The sequence below is a fragment of the Hypanus sabinus genome, chromosome 10 (genome assembly GCF_030144855.1).
Source record: "Hypanus sabinus isolate sHypSab1 chromosome 10, sHypSab1.hap1, whole genome shotgun sequence".
Taxonomy (NCBI): Eukaryota; Metazoa; Chordata; class Chondrichthyes; order Myliobatiformes; family Dasyatidae; genus Hypanus; species Hypanus sabinus.
Genome location: NC_082715.1, coordinates 134,976,475 through 134,997,403, shown reverse-complemented (window position 1 = coordinate 134,997,403; position 20,929 = coordinate 134,976,475). Strand labels below are relative to the sequence as shown.

The 20,929-nt window shown below is 44.9% G+C and overlaps 1 long non-coding RNA gene across 5 annotated transcripts; it reads right to left on the bottom strand.

The window, feature by feature from the left end:
* Positions 1-2,280: 2,280 nt before the first annotated feature.
* On the bottom strand, positions 2,281-20,861 carry LOC132401145 (uncharacterized). Of its 5 annotated transcripts, XR_009514496.1 has the most exons (4): positions 20,613-20,840; positions 18,943-19,066; positions 9,029-9,200; positions 2,281-5,125 (listed from the first exon to the last, which is right to left on the bottom strand). It is a non-coding gene; the product is annotated as an uncharacterized LOC132401145 (long non-coding RNA). The 5 variants fall into 5 exon arrangements; XR_009514497.1 differs by lacking the exons at positions 2,281-5,125; positions 9,029-9,200 and adding an exon at positions 10,320-11,996 and having other exon boundaries at positions 20,789-20,861; XR_009514493.1 differs by lacking the exons at positions 2,281-5,125; positions 9,029-9,200 and adding an exon at positions 10,320-11,996.
* Positions 20,862-20,929: the final 68 nt, after the last annotated feature.

Below are 20,929 nucleotides of genomic sequence, written 5' to 3'. Positions count from 1 at the left end.
ATTATGGGATCGGGTGGTAGTGGCAGTGGCAGTGGCAGTGGCAGTTAAGATGTGGTACGCTTCTCTACTTGGGTGAATTTACAGCCCGGGTAGAGTGCTGTACAGTAGACTACAGGACTATGTCCCGACAAGAGTGAGCTTTAGTTATGGGCTTATATGATGTACAGATAGTAATAACCTGCCAGAGGGTTCTAAACTAACCCCTGCCTTGGTAGGGGATTTGGTTACGACAGTAGATCCTGATGTGAAAGGAATGGTGCTTCCCTTAATGGGATCAGCAGTTGGCAGAACCGTAGAGGACTCCATTCATGCTGGAAGGGTTGGAGTATGTGGAAAAGGGTACATGCAGCCAGGTCCAGAAGTTGGATAAGCTGAGGGTTGGGTGATTCCACACACCAGCAGCAGATTAAGATGCACCATGTAGATGCCAACACATCTCGGGAAATTGCAGCGGCTTTATATAACACTGCAGTCGATAGAGCATCACAAACCTGTATGGTGACGGTGTGTTCCAAGGAAAAGGATTATGGTTGCCTGGTGATCTGGGAGCACTAGAAAAGTGGGCATCTGGGAGTGGATGGAAGCTCAAAGGGTGGCGTTAACTTATGACGAGGCCAAAGCAGCGACTGAACTGCCCAATCTGCTAGCGTTAAGGCCAGGGGTTGGCCAGCAGGTCCCTTGGGACACATTTGGAGGGCTACAGGAGCCAGTCAGATCGATTCCACTGGGCCTCTGCCACAACAAAATAAAAAGCAGTATTCCTTGTCTTTGTGGCAGTGCCATGTGACCATCAGGAAAAAACAATTAAAGGGTTACAGCGTTTGTGATTAATGCACGGTGTCCTGTCGGAGATTCAGTCCACTAAGGTGGGTGAGTATGGCACCTGGTCTCGGGAATACGTGGTGGGCAGCTTTACCAGGGGAACCAGGAACAATACCCAATGACTAACCACCATAGAGTGAGTTTGTGTCTCCCTACTTTGCAGAATGACAAAATGGCGGGTGCTGGCAGCAGTGGTAATGATGTTGACCAGAGGTGGGAGGTACGATAACACGTTCTTGTGGATGGCCTAAGGATATGCAAACAGAACCAACATGTCAGATCGCTGAACCCTCCGCCACCCCCCCCCCATCCCCCACGCTGCAGAAGGACTGTGTGACGGACATGGACTGTGTCTTTAATAGAGGGGGGGGGGGGGGAGAGAGACTACAGTACTGCTGCCTGCTTCTGGGTTGCTATGGAGAGAGGAGGAGTTATATGATGGACAGTTGATGTTTACATAAGTTTACAGCTTGTTTGGATTTATACAAGGACACTTTCAGCACACAGGCAGTGTGACAGCTGGATTCGACCACGGAAAGATACCAGTGACAGAAGAGTCACTGGGTGAAACTTTCGAGTTCCTAATAGGGTTAGAGGATCGATCAGAGAAATCCATCAGTGTCCTTCACACTGTGTACAAGTGCTGACCCTGTGGAGGCTACCGGTGTGTTTACCCTTACCTGGGTGGTAGTTTTCTCTCAAAGATGGTACCCTTTGTGGTCAGCTACTTTTGGTTAACTCAAGAGTGGATTTGGAGTCCGACGACAGAAGATCAACGACACCTGTTTATTCGTTCTTCTCCTATTGTGGATTTCACCTTGGATTACAGATGCCTCTTTCTCCCCCCACCCCACCCCCAACTCCATGCATTGAACTGAACTTTCTTACAGTATCATTGTAAGACATTAAACCCTGCCATCTGAGCTTAAACGAGTTTGGGAATTATATTTACACACATATATATGCATAACATTGCTAACTATTGATTGTCAAGGGAGAACCCTAGGACACCACTCTCTACCCACACTTTCCAGTCCTCAACATCCAGCCAGACATCCCCATTCCCCATCCACAATTTGGGATCGTCACCCCACCGCATCGATGCTCAGACCTTAATGGGATCCCATTGCCAATTAGCCTATCAGGCAGCCGATAATTGCCATATCCATTAGAGGACTGGCCATCTCCATACACTTGTCTTCTGGGTTTGCAGCCCGGGCATGGGCCAACCTGATGACCTTCCCCACTGTGGCACAGTGCTCATGCAGCACCCACATCTCATTCTTAAGGCCAGCATGCTGGTGCCTTGTGATGGCTGCAACGGCCAGAAAGCATTCCTTTCCTCTGGGGAATCCTTACATGTTAAGTATGGACAGGTTCTGGCATCCAGTTTCAACCCTGGGGGAATCCAACTGGTCTGACCAATCTATGAGCACCCTGTAACCCATCAGTAGGCTGGTGACACTCCCAAATTGCATGCCGTTGTCAGTCCTCCCCGGGACTCGGCATTGCTCATATGGGGGTGGAGCAGGCAACCAGGGGTCCTCTCTTAAACAAACTTTTAAAGGTATTCATCTTTATCTAAATGTTACAAGGAAAAAGGTTCACAGGTTTCGTGAGACAGAAGACACTGATTATGAAAGATCACATTAACCATTTATTTACAGACAAACAATAAAACATTCAACCAAACATCTATGGAAACTATGACACTAAACATTTAGTACACTGAAACTCAACAGGTGCCTCATTTGGTCTCCCCAACTGACACAACTACTAAAGGAAACATTCAACAGCTAAGAGTATGTCATGGTCCTGTCCGGGAAATCCGCATTCCAGTTCATGGTCTGGTCCAAGTTCCTTATTCCAGGTTTTCCGGTTTTCCCCTGTTTCTGTTGAGGCAGCTGATTCTGGTTTGGGCTGGCCTCATAAATAGTTTCAGGATTCCACCTCTGGCTGCTGGATTGTTCCTGTCCAAACTGCCTGTCTGTATCCCTTCCCTACACCTTCTTCCTGGAGCCTCGTCTCGCCTGAAGCCTTGCCTTCACCGCTGTCAAATTCAACCACCGAAGCAAGATAAGGAACTGTCTTTTGTTGTTTTGAACTGTCTCTGTGTCCACGCCTTCGCTAGGTAGGTCTGGCTATTTGCCGCTATCTAGTGTTGGGAACTGTCTTTGTGTCCTTGCCACACTCGGTAGGTCCGGTTGTTTGCTGATACCTAGTGTTGGAAACTGTCTCTGTCCATGCCTTTGCTAGGTAGGTCCAGCTGTCTACTACTACCTTGTGTTGGGAACTGTCTCATCGTATTCTGCATTCTGTGCCCTACGTCCTGCTTTCAAGGAGGGATTCCAGCTCTGTGTTCCATGTTCCTGTCTCTCCCTCGACCAAGTCTCTGCGTTCCTGTCTCTCCCTCGACCAAGGCTCTGCGTTCCTGTCTCTCCCTCGACCAAGGCTCTGCGTTCCTGTCTCTCCCTCGACCAAGGCTCTGCGTTCCTGTCTCTCCTCAACCAAGTCAATGCTTCGGGGTCTGGTCCAGTCCTAGCATAGTCCAAGAACCTCGTCCTGTCCAAGCCACAACTTTGTGTTCTTGTCTTGTGCATGTGCCTCGCCCAGTCCAGGAGTACCTTGCCCAGCCCGGTGCTGGGGTTCCCTTGTCCTGTCCAGGACTCTCACATCCAGTCCTGTTGCCTGTCCTCATCCTGTAGCCACGTCTTGTCCTCGCCTACTTCTGGAGTCCGAGCCCAAGTCAAGAACCGGGTTTTGGGTCCTTGCCCAGTCTCTGGCTTGGAGTCCATACCCAAGCCTCGTCATGTCCTCTGCTAGTTCTGTGGTCTGAGCCCGAGTCAAGACTCAGGTTCTAGGTCCTTGTCCAGTCTCTGGCACGGAGTCCAAGCCCAGCTCCTAGTTCCTAGTTCCATGTCCTGGTTCTGCTAACCCAGTCAATTCCTAACCCAGGCCCGGAATCCTTGTCAAGCCCAGGGCCTGTGTCATGTCCAGCGTCCTTTCTTCCTCACTTCTCTTGCTTTCTTGATACACCTAGTCCTCTCCCTAGTACTTCAATGTCTGTGACTTGCATTTGGGTCCATTCTCAAAGCCCACCTTATGACAGAGTAAGCTTTCACCCTCCTATAACTGCAGCATACTCTCCCAATGGTTCTTCGGAGGTAGTTACGATCTCAGTGTGAAATGAGTGCCCAGAGACAAAGAAAGCCCCAGAGGCCCCTGAAAGTGGACATCAGTGCCATGGCGCACAAAGCAACTGATGGGAAAGAGCTGCAGCATCCTTCAAATGGGCCAATCGATGGCCGACACGGTAGAAGCAGCTTTTGACTGATAGGTAATCTAACCCTGCACATTGTAGTTACCTAAGCTACTGAAACACCTACCAGTTCACCCAGGAGAGCAGCTATGGCTGTTGTGAGTGTGAGAAAGGTTTGAATTCAGTTAACCCTCCTTGTGAGGCTCCGGTAAGTTCACAATAAGTAGAGGCCACACTTCTATCCTGAGTGAGTGAGTCAGTCACTTGTAGAAACTACAGCAACTTCACATCAGGAAGGAAGTTCAACAAAGCTGTAAAATTTTTAACTTGCATAGTGACTGAATCAAGTTGTAAGCTCTCAACTGGTTGTTATTGTGAGATGCTGGAGTTGTTGTGGCTGCTCATCACAGCCTGGACTGAACCCTGGTCACTGTACACTGGAGGGGTTTTTTCTGTTGATGTTAGCTTTATATGAGACTGGTGGTTAATATTGTGGATCTATGATAACTATATCAGTTCTATTTCAAATCCTCTGTCTCAGCCGCTTAGCCACACGGCCCATGTAGTGTAGGGAGGCCATTCATTCCAGCTGGTCTTTGCTTGTGCTCCTGTTCCACATCAGTGTTTTTAAATCCATCCCTGCTGCTGTCTTGTAACTGGTTAGCACTCTGTGAGTGAAGGGGTTTCCATTGAATCTCCTCTATTACTTTCTGCACACGGCAATAGAAGATGGATTCACTGGCAATTTGTCCCATATATTCCTCATTCCTCAGGGCTCCCGGTGAACAGAGGATGTCATGGCTGGTTAAACTCTTTCTTTCCTGGGTCGTTTTCATAGATTTCGAAGGGCTGTGCCTCGTGCAGCTGGGTTGTTGCAATACACCGCTCTCTAAAGGCTGAGCAGAACGGTAGGTAAATGTTTGCTGTGGAAAGTTGAGAATCCAAAGAGAAGCCAGTACACTCCATGCTTGGGGAGCTCTGAAACGCAGTGGAGGCTAGAGTGTATTGAGAGGAGGAGGAGCGAATCAAACCAGGAGGATGTGGCTACAAATAAAAGATCAGAAACATTTGAAAACTGATTGTTTGAAAAACAAGCTGTTTATTTAAAGGGGGGGGGGAACATTTGTCTGGATGTGAAGAATGCGACTGAGGTACTTGATGAGTACTTTGTTTCAGTACTTACTGAGGAAAAGGATATGGAGGGCCAGGAGATCAGTCTTAGTGTATAAGTGTGTTAGGATGTTTGGAAGTCAAGGATGAGGAGGAAGTATTGGGCCTCCTAATGAGTTGTAAAGTGGGGATTTGAACCAGGTTATTGAAGTAGGCAAGATACAAGATTGTTGGGCCCTTAACCAGTGTCTTCATGCCCTCCCTAGCCGCAGGTGAGGTCTTGGAGGACTGGCGAGTGGTTAATGTTGTACCTCTATATAAGGAGGTAATAAGTGAAAATCCTGGGAACGATTGTAGGGAAGCCGGTTGTAGGGAAATTGCTGAAGAAAATTCTTAGGGATAGGATATATGAGCATTTGGAAATCCATGGTCTGATTAAGAAAAGGCAGCATGGGTTTGTATGTGGCTTGTTGTGCCTTAACAATCTGATTGAGTTTTTTGATGAGAAAGATTGATGAGGGCAGGGCAGTGGATGGATTTTAGTAAGGTGCTTGACAAAGTCCCTCATGGAAGGCTAATCGAGAAGATTAAGATACATGGGATCTGTGAGGCATTGGCTGTTTGGATTCAAAATAGGCTTGCACTTAGAAGACAGAAGGTAGCGATTGAAGGGACTTATTCAACCTGGAGGTCTATGTGGAGTACCACAGGGATCTGTGCTGGAACATTTGCTGTTTTTGTGATGTGTATAAATGACCTGGATGAAAATGGAGATGGGTGAGTTAGTAAATTTGCGGATGATGCCAAGATTGGGGTTGTGGATAGTGCAGAAGACTGGCAAAGAATACAGAAAAATGTAGACCATTTGCAGATATGGGCAGATAGAGTTTAACTCAGATAATTGTAAGGTGTAGCACCTTGGTAGGGCAAATGCAAGGAGACAGTACACTGTTAAGGGGAAGATCCTCAACAGTTTTGCTGAGCAGAGAGTACTTGGGATCCAAGTTCATAGCTTCTTGAAAGTGGCTGCACAGGCTGATAAGGTGGTTAAGAAGGCTTATGGAATGATTGCTTTTATTAGTCAAGGCACTGAGTTCAAAAGTCAAAAGGTTATATTGCAACTTTATAAAACTGGTTAGGCCACATCTGGAGTATTACATACAGTTCTGGTTGCCCCACTATAGGAAGGATGTTGAGGTTTTGGAGAGGGTGCAGAAGAGGTTTACCAGGATGCTGCCTGGTTTAGAGGGCATGCACTATCACAAGAGGCTGGATAAACTTGGGTTGTTTTCATTGGAACAGTGAGGCTGAGGTTATGAGAGGCACAGATTGAGTGGACAGAGAATATCTGTTTCCCAGGGTTGAAATGTCTAATACATTTAGACATGCCTGCATGGAAGTTGAGATGAGGTAAGCTCAAAGGGGATGTGAAGTGCAGGTTTTGTTTTGCTCAGAGTAATGAGGATTTTTTGATAAGCACATGGATGTAAGAACAATGGAGGGATATGGACATGGTGTAGGTAGGAGGGGTTGGTGCTTAGGTGCTTTTTGATTAACTTTTTAGCTGGTTTGACACAACATCGTGAGCCGAGTTTCCTCTTCATGTGCCATGCTGTGCTGTACTGTTCTATGTTCACCACCAAATGGGGGGGGGGGGGGGAGGGAGGGGTCAGCATAATTAGAAAGTGTCCAGGATCAGCCATGTGATGCCTTCCTTTTCTTTGTTGGTGTCATGGCTACCCGGAGAAGAAGAATTTCAGAATAGTATGCTTTGATAATAAATGAACCTTTGAATATCATGTGCTCTTTGTTGTGCTTTGGGACTTGACCAGAATGTGAAATAATACTAATGGAGACGGACTGAGCCAAGTCACAGGTTGAAGACAGACAGAAATGGCCCATTCTGATACAGACAAGAAAGCAGTCAGAGAATTTGATGGACAGTCCAGATGCCTGATCTGTGCCCAGTTAGAAGATGTGGAGTACAGTAATTCCACCAACTTCAGTTGAACCTCCCCTGTTTTGTAAATCTTACAGGTTAGAAGAGGCAAAGAATGTGTGAACAGGAATCTCAAATGCAAGTGCACATCATTTTTGCAGTCTCTGCAGATATTTAAGGAGTGACCAGATATTTCCTTTGTAACACCAATATATTTGTTGCTGATTTTGAGCTGAAGAATCATTCATACGTGCTTTGTGTCTGAAATGAAGTTTTTTTGTTGTAATTCAGTGAAATCCACCGGAACAGACGTGCTGAGAACAAACCAGCATTTGTTCACTAGAGATCTGGTCTTCAACTGTATGAGTGATTCCCTATGTCTGACACCTGACGTTCTGAATTGCTGGAGAACTGACAACAGAGAGATACCATACTATTTCTCTCATGGCACGCCAGTCATTTCACACTGGGGAGCAGATGTTCACCTGCCCTGACTGTGGGAAAGTATTTATTTGGTTATCCCACCTACAGTGACACCAGTCTGTTCACTTGAGGAAGAAACCGTTCACTTGCTCAAACTGCGGGAAGGGATTCACTCAGTCATCTCGCCTACTGGCACATCAGTGAGTTCACACTGGGGAATGGTTGTTCACCTGTTCAGATTGTGGGAAAGGCTTCACTTCATCATCTAATCTGCAGGCACGTTGGTGAGTTCATGCTGGAGATAGACACTTCAATTGCTCATACTGTGGGAAAGGATTCATTTGTTCATCTCACCTATGGAAACACCAGCGAGTTTACACTGGGGAGAGGCTGTTTACCTGCTCAGACTGTGGGAAGGGATTTACTCAGTCACACAACCTACAGAGACATCAATGAGTTCACACTGGGGAGAAATCATTTACTTGCTCAGACTGTGGGAAAGGATTCACTTGCTCATATCATCTACAGATACATCAATCAGATCACACTGGGGAGAAGTCATTCACCTGCTCAGACTGTGGGAAGGGATTTTCTCAGTCAATTGACCTGATTGCGCACCAGTCAGAGAGCTCTCGATGTCGGCGGGAGGATGTTTTCAAAATTCTGAGGTTTATCTGATTATTGGACTATAGTTGATACCCTTCTGTTTTTCTTTGTTGTTGTCAATAGGCGGGTGGGTGATATCTTACTTTCTGTGTGAGGGAGGGTTTGAACATTTGGGGTTTGCTGTTCTTGTTGGTCTTTTTCTGTGTGGGCTATTTTTTATGTGAGGGGGTGGGGTTTGATGCCACTGTTGCTATTCTTTTTTGTGAGGGAGAGGGTTGGGGATTTGTTGTTATTGTTGCTGGTTTTTGTGAGCAAGGTGTTTGGGGCTTGATGTTCTAGTTGCCAGTCTCCATGTACAATCTGTTTGTTTTTGTGCGAGGGAAGAGTTGGGGGCTTGGTGTTTAATGTTCTGTTTGCTATTTTCCGTGTGGATGGTCTGTTAGTTTTGGTGTTTGTGGATTGAGAGTTTTGATGCACTTGGTCATCCCACCTACATAGTCAGTCCCCACTGGAGAGAAACTGTTCACCTGCTCAAACTGTGGGAAGGAATTCACTCAGTCATCCACCCTTGTGACACACTACTGAGTTCACACAGGGGATGGGAGGGAGGGGTGTTTAAATAAGGTGCATGTTGGATATTTGACCCATCATGGTTGCTGAATACGGGGGCATGTTGAATAGAGACTGTAGGTGTTGAGCTCCGCTTATCACACCCAGTTCTGCACCTTCACCCTGGCCACAGGACATGAGAGGAGTTTCTGCTGATGTTCATCTTTAATGGGACTGGAGTTTAATATTCTGGATCTGTGACTAACAAATCAGTTCCATTTTAATCTGTGTCATAGGCAGTTGCTGAAATTACAACTCACCCTGTATATAAGAGGAAGACAACTCAGTCCAACTGGACCCTTCTGATGTTTCTGTTCCACGATAATCCTTTTAAGTTCATCCTGCTGTTCGCCCCTTACTCTCTTTGTGATGGATCCCAAATAGTTACCACTCTGAGGTTTCCTTTGAACTTCCTGCATGACTTTCTACAGACTGAAGAGGACAACAAGCTGTGTAGTTATGCCTGACTTGATCATCAAATCTCTTGGCCAAAGAAGTATGGCATTGGTAGTTAACCTTAATGCCTCCTCATTTCAATGTTGTAGCCCATTTTTGCTGCTTCTAAAAGGCTGTATCTCACACCCCTGGGTGGTTAGAATACAGCGCTGTCCTCTAAAGTCCGAAAGCAGAATGGAGAACCATTCGTTGGATTTTCAATGCAGCAGGGTCAGAAACCAGAGGCTGTTCAGCATGGGGCAGAGCTTTGGGCTCTGGACAGTGGTAGCGGTAGGAGCCCATGATGAGGAATAGGGAAATAGAGCGGCGGGGTTAGGGGTGCGCTTGTCAAAGAGTGACACTAGCAGCATTTGGAAGCTGATTGACAGAGAAAAAATTGGATGAAAAAATTGGAGAAAAAGACGATGCAGGATAGATACACTCCAAAGATGAAGAAGTATCCTAAAGGCAGGATGATGCAACTGTGGCTGACAAGGGAGTCAAAGACAACATTAATGCAAATGAAAGGGCATATAATAGAACAAAAATTAGTGGGATTGGAGAGCTTTTAAAAATAAAGAGAAGACAAGTAGAAAAGCATTGAGGAGAGTAAGGATGGACTATGAAGCTAAGCTAGCCAATAATGTAAGAGAAGTGACAGTAGATATTGGCTTGCTGGAAAGTGACGCTGGAGAGGTAGTAATGGAGGACAAAGAAATGGCAGGTAAACTCAAGTATTTTGTGTTAGTCTTCACTGTGGAAGACACCGGCCATATACTAGAAATTCAAGACTGTCGGGGCAAAAATGAGTGCAGTTGCTATTACAAAGGAGAAGGGGCTTTGGAAACTGAAAAGACAGCAAGTAGGTAAGTCACCTGTACCAGATGGACTACACCTTAAGGTTCTGAAAGAAGTATCTGAAGAGATTGTGGAGGCATTAGTAGTGATCTTTCAACAATCACTAAAATCTGGAAGCACTCCAGAGGTCTGGCAAATTGCAAATGTCACTCAACTCTTTTCAGAATGGAGAGAGGCGAGGAAATTATAGGCCAGTTAGCCTGACTTCAGTGGTTAGGAAGACAGATAGAAACTACAACAAATTCAGAGTGGATCAAATTATAGGTGCATTTTATTCATTTGCAAGGGGAAGCTACTCCACACGTTATTGTTTGGAAATAGCTTCAATCTTATAGTTAAAACAAAGCACTTTTTAACAGAGAGAACAATCGTTTCATTCCATAACTTTCCTCCATTATCTGCATCATTTCTAGTTCCTGATTTTCTTTGATTTGTGTTTAGAAGCTGTAGCCTATTTTTCTCTATTGTCAAATCATCCCTGCCATAAACACACCAACCTGCTGTCTTAAAACACACATCTTGATAAAACAACCACACAGATTTTTTAAGCCTCCTTTCAGAGAAATTTAAAATAAAGCCCAATAGTACATTTTAAGTGGAAAATACTGTTTTAGCATGATATCATGGAGAGTCCACATGTGTGGAACTCTGAGGTACAACAAATCAGCTTGTGCTTATCTTAGTGACAGCTCATAGAGTCTCTTCATGATTTGTGACATCTCTGCCTTGCTTATCTTGTGCTTATCTACACAGCTGTATTAGTGCTTAGCACCATAATCTTAGTCATGTAGATTTGAATTAAGGCCACTTTAGCAACACACAGATCTTTTAACCCTATATTCAAAGTTCCTCAGTTTTTGATCGTAAGATCAGCTCTCTAGATTGGTGTCTGCAAAAGGGGCCTGATACCCTGGGGGTTATGATCACATTTTTAAATGTTCTTGTTCCTCATAACTATCATCTTCCTCACTTTTCTCCACAGTCAAGACCTCGCATAAAGTAAAGCAATAGTCTCTTTTGTCTTTGACTGGGAAGGGGTACGTCGTCAGATGAATGAACAGTTGGAAGATGCAGTGAATAACTAATGCCAAGCACCTCAGGGCAATAAGCCCATAAAAGAGGGGCTGTAACCAGGCAAACAATGTTTCTCTAAGTTCTGATTTAATCCAGCTAAGGAAATCCCAACCCTTAGGAGAAGCCTGAGAATTTAGCCTCTGCATCTCATCTCATATTTGTCCTATGTCCCAATACATGAGTCATATTTTTGAAACATCGGGTATGTAAGTGCAACATTCTTTCCCAAGTAGTGTACAAACTTCACCTTCTTTTGCTAAGACATAGTTCAGGGCTATCCTGTTTTGCAAAGCGACTATTCCGAGATTTAGCATTTCCTGATTCATAACAGAGAATCCTTCTATAGTTTCATTAGCTAAACATTCTAATTCTAAACTTAAATTATCTGTAGTGTGGGCTTTATTTATAGCAACCCACCAAGACAGTAATCTCGAAAGATTTGGATGTGAGTATCACGTCTTTCCTGTGAATGTAAATGGTCTGTGTGAGAACCAGTGAGCAGAGGGTTTATAAATATGATAGATGCAGATAACTTCCCCAAGTAACAGCATCATCACCACTGCCTGGGGTCGTCTAGTGTTCATCACGGACACCTTTGCAGGGCTACGTTTCCTGCGATACATGTGGCATGTGTGGTCGAGTAAGTGTGTCGCCAGCATCGCCTATTGATGAGAAGGCCAAAGCAACGAAATCTCGCCGGAGGCTCCTCTGCATTGACGAGACCTGTCGTAAACTGGGGGAGCACTTGTCGAGCACCACCGCACCACCTGCCACAAGCGAGACATCCTGGTGGCCAAACATTTGAATTCCCGTTCCGATGTGTTGATCCATGGACTCCTCCTGTGCCAAAATGAGGCTACCCTTAGGGTGGAGGAGCAACATCTTATATTTCATCTGTGTATCCTCCAACGTGGTGGTATGAATATTGATTTCTTCTGCTGAACAAAATTTCCCTCCCACCCTCCCTTCCTCTATTCCCACTCTGATCCTTTACTTCTTCTCACCTGCATATTACCTCTGATTGGGTGCCCTCCTCCTTCCCTTTCTCCTACTGATCACTCTCCTCTCCTATCAGATTCTTGGCTCTCCTTTCCCACCCACTTGACTCCACCTACCACCTTCCTGCCAGCCACTTCCCCTCCCCCACCATTTAACTTGGGCATCTCCCGCATTCTCTCTCAGTTCTCAAGAAGGATCTCAGCCTGAAACGTCAACTGTTTACTCTTTTCCACAGATGCTACTTGGCCTGCTGAGTTCGTCCAGCATTCTACGTGTGTTGCTTTGATATCAAACTCCCTTTGCTGGGTAACAAGTGACGGGTAGCTTTCTGATCACAAAGATGCCACTCTCCAAAGCTGCCACACTGCCCTCTCCACCATATTGATTGGCAGTGCCCGAGATGAATTTACCACTGTCATTCACCTGATGCAGAGGGGGTCAGAGTAATTAGTAAGTCTCTAGGAGCAGCCAGATACTCTTTGCAGTGCTGTGGGGCATGACCAGAACTTAAAATAATGCTAATGGGGAGACAGACAAACTGAGCCAAGTCACAGACTGAACACAGGCAGAGACGGCACAATCTGATACAGGCAGAAAAACGGTCAGAGATTTTGATGGTCAGTCTGGATGCCTAATCCATACCCAGTTAGAAGATGAGGAGGTGTTCCTCCAACTTATAGATTGATGTATATCCATAAAGTGACACTAGGCACAGGAGTATTTGACAGGAGGTGAGGGTTGAAGTTCACCGTAACAGTGTGATGTCAGAGCTCAGCATGGAGACGAGAATGATCTCATCTAAAATGCTGACCTTCACCCTTTGATGTGTTTTGCAAATCTTTTTACAGGTTAGAACTAGCTAAGAGTTTGTGTACAGAAATCTTAAACACAACAACACATCAGTTGTGTTGTCTCTGTCCAGATATTTAAGGAATGACCAGATATTTCCATCAATATATCAGCTGTTGATCCTTAAAGATGAAGAATGATCTCATCCCAGCTGGAAAATGCCTTGTGTCTGAAAGGAAGTTTCTGTTGTAACTCAGTGAAATCAGCTGGAAACCAGGGTGCTGAGAACACCAGCGTTTGTTCACTCGAGATAAATTCCTCAACTGTTTTGATTGCATGAGACACTCACTTAGTCTGGCATGAGACTTTCTGAATTGATAGAGAACTGTGGGAAAGAATTCACTCACTCGCCCCACCCGCTCAGAGTGCGGAAAGGGATTCACTTGATCATCTCAACTAAAGGTACATCAGCGAGTTCACACTGGGGAGAGGCCATTCACCTGCTCAGACTGTGGGACGGTATTCACTCGGTCATCTAAATTGAACCTATAGCAGTGAACTCACATGGGAGGGAGGCCATTCACCTGCTCTGACTGTGAGGAGGCATTCATTTGGTCATCCCATCTGAAGGTACATCAGCGAGTTCACACTGGGGAGAGGCCATTCACCTGCTCAGACTTGGGAAGGGACTCACTCAATTGTCTCTAATGCACCATCAATAACTCTCTGAGATGTGAGGCAAAATATCTGCTTTTATTGACTGGAAGAAAGAACAAGCAGCAGTTGACCACCATGCTACATCCTGGAGACTGAGGGCAGGGCTCAGGCCTCAATCGCCTTTATACCGGGGTCTGTGGGAAGAGCCACAGGAGCAGTCAGCGGTGTGGGGGGGGGGGGGGGGGCGTGTCCTGACAGGTATGTGTAGTTCACCACAGTCTCATCTGCAGCAACATTGGCAAGTTCACATCGGGGAAAGTCCATTCACCTGTTTGCTGTCAGGGAAGTGATTCACTCTGTCATCCCAGCTACAAACGCACCAGTCAGTTCACACAGGGAAGAGGCAGTTCAGATTGTGGGAAGGGATTTCCTCAGTTACCCCACCTACTGGCCACATCCCACCAACTGGTGACTGGGCATGGGAGGAGTTTCTTCTGATAATATTCACCTTCAATGGGAATAGATTTTAAATTCTGGATCTTGACATAAATTATTTTAAATCTGTCTGGGGTACCTAGTGAACTTGCAACACAGCCAGTGTTCAGTATGGAACGCAGCTGGACCTGCTGGTGTTTCTGTTCCACAAAAGTCCTTTTAAATCCATCTCTGCTGTTCGCCCCTCACTCTCCCTGTGGCAATGGGTTCTAAACAGTCACCACTGTATGTGTGAAGAAGTGGCAATTGAATTTCCTGCATAACTTTCTGCAGACTGTTGACAAGTTCACCACCGTCAATCACCTGAGGGGAGGGATCAGAGTAATTAGAAAGTGTCCAGATCAGCCCTGTAATATCATGTATTCTTTGTAGTGCTGCGGGACTTGACCAGAACTTGAAATAATACTAATGGAGGCAGACTGGGCCAAGTCACAGGTTGAATTCAGGGAAAAATGGCCCATTCTGATACAGACAGAAAAACAGTCTGAAAATTTGATGGTCTCAGAGGAGTTGATCCTCTAACTTTTGTTGAACTTCACTGTAACAGTGTTCTCAGAACACAGCATAGGTACTGAAGTTAACTAATCTGAAATTGTGTCCTTTACCCATTGATGCCTTTTGTAAATCTTTTTACAGTTTAGAAATGGCAAAGAATTTGGGTACTGAGATTTAGGTAGTGACCAGATATTTCCTTTGATCTGTTGATCCTTGGAGATGAAGAAGTATTTAAATCTCAGATGGAAGCGTGCATTGTGTCTGAAATGAAGTTTTCCGATGTAACTCAGTGAAATTCACTGGAACCGGTGTGCACACTGGCATTCGTTCACTTGAGATTAGGTTTTCAATTGCACTGATGGTGCGAGGGATTCACTACGTCTGACATCTGACTGGATGAATTCATAGAGAAACTGTGGAAAAAGATTCACTCACTCATCCCACCTTCTCAGCCTGTGGGAAGGGATTCACTTGGTCATCTAACCTGCTTGCACACCAGTTAGTTGACACTGGGGAGAGGCCGTTCACCTGCTCAGACTGTGGGAAGGGATCCAATTGATCATCTCATCTACTGGCACACCAGTCAGTTCACACTGGTAAGAGATTGTTCACCAGCTCAGACTGTGAGAAGGGATTTTCTCAATCATCTCACCTACTATCACACAAATTAATTCTCACCGGTAGAAAGCTGTTCACTTGTTCAGATTGTGGGAAGGGATTTCCTCAGTCTCCCATCTACTGGCCACATCAGGTCACTAGGCAAATGAGGAGTTTCACCTGCCGATGTTCACCTTCAACAGGACTGGATTTTAAATTCTGAATCTGCGGCAATTAAATCAGTTTTATTTTAAAGTCTCTCACAGGTACCTAGTGAATCTACAACAGTAGATTCTAGTGTGCAGTAGGGAGACAAATCAGTCTGTGTTTTTGCTCCACAACAATCCCTTTAAATCCTTCCCAGCTGTTCACCTCTTGCTCTCCCTGTGCTGATGGGTTCCAAACAGCACAGCACAAACCGCTGTGTGGGTGAAGAGGTTTCCCTTGAATTTCCTGCATGACTTTCTGCAGATTGAAGAAGATGATGAGCTGACTGCAGTTATGTTTGACATATTCTTCATCCCTCAGATCTCTAGGACAAGGATGACATCGGGCAGTTCTTCGTCCCCCATTACAACATCTCCAGTGTTGTTTCCCAGCAGTCCACTATCCAGTCTGACTGCTCTTGTACTCTTTTTTTAAAAACAAAATTGGTGTCCTCTTTTCTATTAAATAAGAAGGCTAGTTTGCCTTCTTATTTATTTTCTCGCCATAATGCTTTTTTGTTGCTGTGTTTTTAAAAAAAAATTCAATTCTCTAGGTTTGCACTAAGTTTTGCTTATACTGTATTCTGTCTCTTTTGCTTCTCTGTCAGTCATGGTTGCCTCATTCTCGTCAGAATACATCCTCAACTTTGGCATGAATTGATCTTGTGCCTTCTGAGATATTCCTAGAAACTCCAGCCATTGCTGCTGTACTGTCATCCCTGCAAGTGTCCTTTTCTAACCTACTTTGGCCAGCAGCTCTTACAAGCTTCTCTTTACACCTTGTAGTACAGATACATCTGAATTCTCATCCACGTACTTAGCCAAAACTTCTCATAAATGTTGCAATCCAGCATCCACCGTTTCCGCTGGAAGCTCATTGTACACTCACATCACCCCGAGTGAAGAAGTTCCCATCAGGTTCCCCTTAAACATCTCACTTTTCACTCTTACCCTATGACCTCAGTTTATCAGTGGAAAAATCCTGTTTGCATTTACCTCATCTATACCTCTCATGCTTTTGTATACTTCTAACAAATCTCCCTTCCTTCTCCTACGCTCCAGGGAATAAAGTCCTAACCTATTCAACTTTTCCCTTTACAGTAACTCAGGTGCTCAAGTCCCAGCAACATTCTTACAAATGTTTTCAATCAATTTACTCTTTCAAACTTATTGATATCTTTCCTATAAGTAGATAACCAGAACTGTACAAATTACTCCAAATCTAGCCTTAGAATACAGCCCAGGACTCACCCATTCCCCCCCACCCCCAGAAGTAGATATTATAGGTCCAAATGACAGGGGAGAAAACTGAATTCTGTCCAATGCATACTGGTTCAAAACAGTCTAACCAGGTCAGCCAAACACTGGGCCCAGATGACCAAATCACAGGCTGCTCCTTCAAACCTGCTATTTTATATAATAAACAGCTTCCAATCAGAGAATGGTCTTGTTTAGCAGATCATTAGAACTTGACTTCTCAAAGTTCTCTGAGATTTTTTCTAGCCAACATATGAATTTTCGGAACAAGAGATTTTGTTAGGTCTCTTCTCCAAAGGACCTTTGCTTGCTGAACTGCATTTATCAATTTCTCTGATGCTTCATAATCTTCTGGGGCTCAAAACAAAAGACTTTTCATTTTTCAGTGTACATTTGTTCTATAATGGTTTTGACAATTGAGCATAGTCTGGTATGAAAGCTCTAGCATAATTCAATAATTCTTGGGTTGATTGTAAGAGCCTTGGATATCTCTAGTTCTAGTCCCACCCAACCTCTATGCAAAAAGCCTGCTTCCATTTACCCTATCTATACCCTTCATGATTTTTGTATATCTCTATTGAGTCTCCTCTCTACCTTCTGCATTCCAAGGAGCAAAGTCCTAACCTATTCAATCTTTCCCTATAATTCAGGTCCTCTAGACCCATCACCATTCTTGTAAATTTTGTCTGTACTCTTTCAACCTTTCTTGTATGTAGGTGACCAAAAGTGCACACAAGTCTCTAAATTAGCCCTCAACAATTAGGTCTTATACAGCTTCAACATAACATTACATCTCCTGTACTCGGTACTGTCGATTTATATAAGCCAATCTCCCTCAACGTCTAAAAAAAACAAAAGAGCTGATTGTTACAGGAGGAACAGAGACAGGCTCGCCCTGATCAGCATCAATGGGACTGCCATTGAGAGGGTGAGTAGTTTCAAGTTCCTCTGTATACACATAATCAAAGATCTTACCTGCACTGTGCACACCAGCTGTGTGGCAAAAACAGCACATCAACATCTCTACATGAAGTTCAGCGTGAGCCCTCAAATCCTCAAGACCTTCTACAGGGGCACTATTGAGAGCACCCTGACTGACTATGTCACCACCTGGTAGAGGAACTGCACCAATCTTGATCACTGGGCACTGTAGTAAGTTGTATGGACAGCACATTGCATCTGTGGATGTGAACTTCCCTCCACTGAGAACATTTACAGCACTAGGTGCGTAAAGCAGGCCTGGTTGATCAACAGGGACACCAGTCATCCCAACCATGAACTGTTTCAGCTGCTTCTGTCTGGCAAACGGTACTGCAGCATTAAAGCCAGGACCAACAGGCTACGGGACAGCTTCTTTCTACAGACCACTGGTCTTGTTTCTGCAGGACACTGGAAATTCACATGTCCGTACATTGCGATGGAGTCATAATGCAAAGATATTTACTCCCTCATGTTGTGGGGTGGATGTACAATTTAAATAAATTCAATTGTTGCAGAAGCTTTCTCTACAACCCTATCTACCTGTGACATCACTTCCAACAACTTATAAACTTGTATTCCCAGATCACATTACACTCCTCAGTGCAATGTGTTTGTCTGGCTTGCCCTACCAAAATGCATTATATCCTACCTGCCATTTCTCAGCCCATTTTTCCAGCTGGTCCAGACCTCACTGCAAGCCAGATAGCTTCCGTCCTGACGAAGGGTCTCGGCCCGAAACGTCGACAATGCTTCTCCTTATAGATGCTGCCTGGCTTGCTGTTTCACCAGCATTTTGTGTGTGTTGATTGAATTTCCAGCAACTGCAGATTTCCTCGTGTTAGCTTCCTTGCTGTCCACTACACCTCTAATCTTGTTGTCATCCCCAAATATTCTGATCCAGTTATCCACGTTATCATCCGAGTCATTGATTTACCAACTGAAGACTGGATTCCATTTACAACCAGAAACTAAACACTTAATATTATTTGGGATTTTTAACTTATAATTGTTTGATCCTTACAAGTGGCAGCTGCTGTGTTTAGAAAGCAAAGCTTGGCAAAAACGAGGCACCCCCGGCCCAGCAAGCCATCACATTGTAAGGAATTTATGGAAGACTTCTCAGGTATGCTTGACTGTCTCTGGTGAGATCACCCAACATTCATGAGCCCTCTCAATACAGGGTGGCAAGAGGCCTAGGAGACAAGGTCCATGTAATTGCACTAACCCCCTCACAATCTACCACCCAGGCGATTAAAACACTTTGCAGTGCTGCCATTTAGGAAGAGTTTCACGTGCACATATTTATGCTGGATTAGTAGGTGGAGACTTACCGCTTGGAATCAAAAGCACAGCAGCCACTGTTCTTAACAAAGAGACTCAAAACCATGGCAAAGACCCTTTGCTTCTTCAACAGAAACAGAAAATGCTGCAAATATTCAGCACTTCAGGCTAAGTCTGTAGGAAGAAAAATAAAGCCAATGTTTCAGGTCAAGACAGCCATGGTTAAAAAACCTAATTGTGAAACCGTTTAACTCCATTTTCCTCCCCACAAATGTGGCTTCATATGCTCAGTATTGCAATTATGTTCCATTTTCCAATAGCTACATTTTTCTTTTTTTTCAACCAGTGTTTTTAAATCCAAAAATCAAACGAGACTAAAGTGACCCACTGTGACCGCTGCATGGTGGGGTGGTGGTGATGAAGGGGGTATCACAGTTGGAAAGGGCTGCAGTGGGGGTACTGTATATTAGGGGAAGTTGGGCATTCAGTGCCGACACACACACAATGCTGGAGGAAGTAAATAGTCAACACTTTGTGCTGAGACCCTCCGTCAGAACGTGATTCAATTGCGTTATACTTTGCTGAATTTATACTCTGAAACTAGAACCCCGAAACGTAATATGAAATGAATCACCAATAACTAAAGTACTTAACAAGTCAATCACAATTATATAATCAGGATTGTGGGTGCAGGACGAGAGGAATAGAGGCCCAATCAGTCCTTTCAAGTGAGGTGACACTTCACCTGCAAGTCTGTTGGGATCATCTACTATATCCCATGCTCCTGGTGCGGCCTCCTGTATTTCGGTGAGACTACGTCATCACGCAGCTTCGCTCTGTCTGCTTCAAGAAGCAAGATCTCCTGGTGGACACCCATTTCAATTCCACTTCCCATGTCCATTCTGATATTCAGTCCACAGCCTTCTCTACTGTCGCAATGAAGCCACACTCAGGTTGGAGGAGTATCACCTTATATTTCCTCTGGATATCGATTTCTCGAACTTCTGGTAATGCCCTCCCCTTCACCATTCCCCAATCTCTTCTCTCTCACCTTATCTCTTTACCTGCCCATCACCTCCCTCCGGTGCTCCACCCCCTTCCCATTCTTTCATGATCTTCTGTCCTCTCCTATCAGATTTTCCCTCCTCCAGCCCTTTTCTCTTTCACCAATGGACTTTCCAGCTCTTTACTTCAACCCTCCCCGTCTCCCGGGATCTGCTATCTTGTACTTCTTCCTCCCCTTCCCTCATCTTCTTAGAATGACTTCTCTTCCTTTCCAGTCTTGATGAAGAGCCTTGGACTGAAATATCTGCTACTTGGACTTAAATATCCATCGTTGCTGCCTGAATTAGAAACATAAAAAGCTTATAGCACAATACAGGGCCTTCGGCCCACAATGCTGTGGCAAACACGTACTTACTTTAAAAATTACATAGGTTTACTGTACCTATAGCCCTCTATTTGTTTAAGCTCCGTGTACCTATCCAGGAGCCTCTTGAAAGACCCTATCGTATCCGCCTCCACCACCGTTGCCGGCAGCCCATTCTACGCAATCACCACTCTCTGCGTAAAAAACTTAACCCTGACATCTCCTCTGTACCTACTTTCAAGCACCTTAACAGTGCCCTCTCATATTAGCCATTTCAGCCCTGGGGGAAAAAGCTTCTAACTATCCACACTATCAATGTTCTCATTATCTTATACACCTCTATCAGGTCACCTCTCATTCTCCGTCGATCCCTGAGGCACGCCACTGGTCACCGGCCTCCATGCAGAATGTGACCCATCTGCAACCGCTTTTTGCCTTCTGTGTGCAAGTCAGTTTTGGATCCAAAAGCAAGGTCCCCTTGGATCCCCTAGCCTTCTTACTTTCTGAATAAGCCTTGCATGGGGTACCTTATCAAATGTCTCGCTAAGTTCGTACGGCATTTTGTGTGTATTTAGAGGAGTGAGCGAAATCCGAGAAGGCAGAAGAAAACAAACCGGCTTTAGCATTGTACGCAGGCGCAAGCAAGACAGTATGAGCGCATGCGCAAG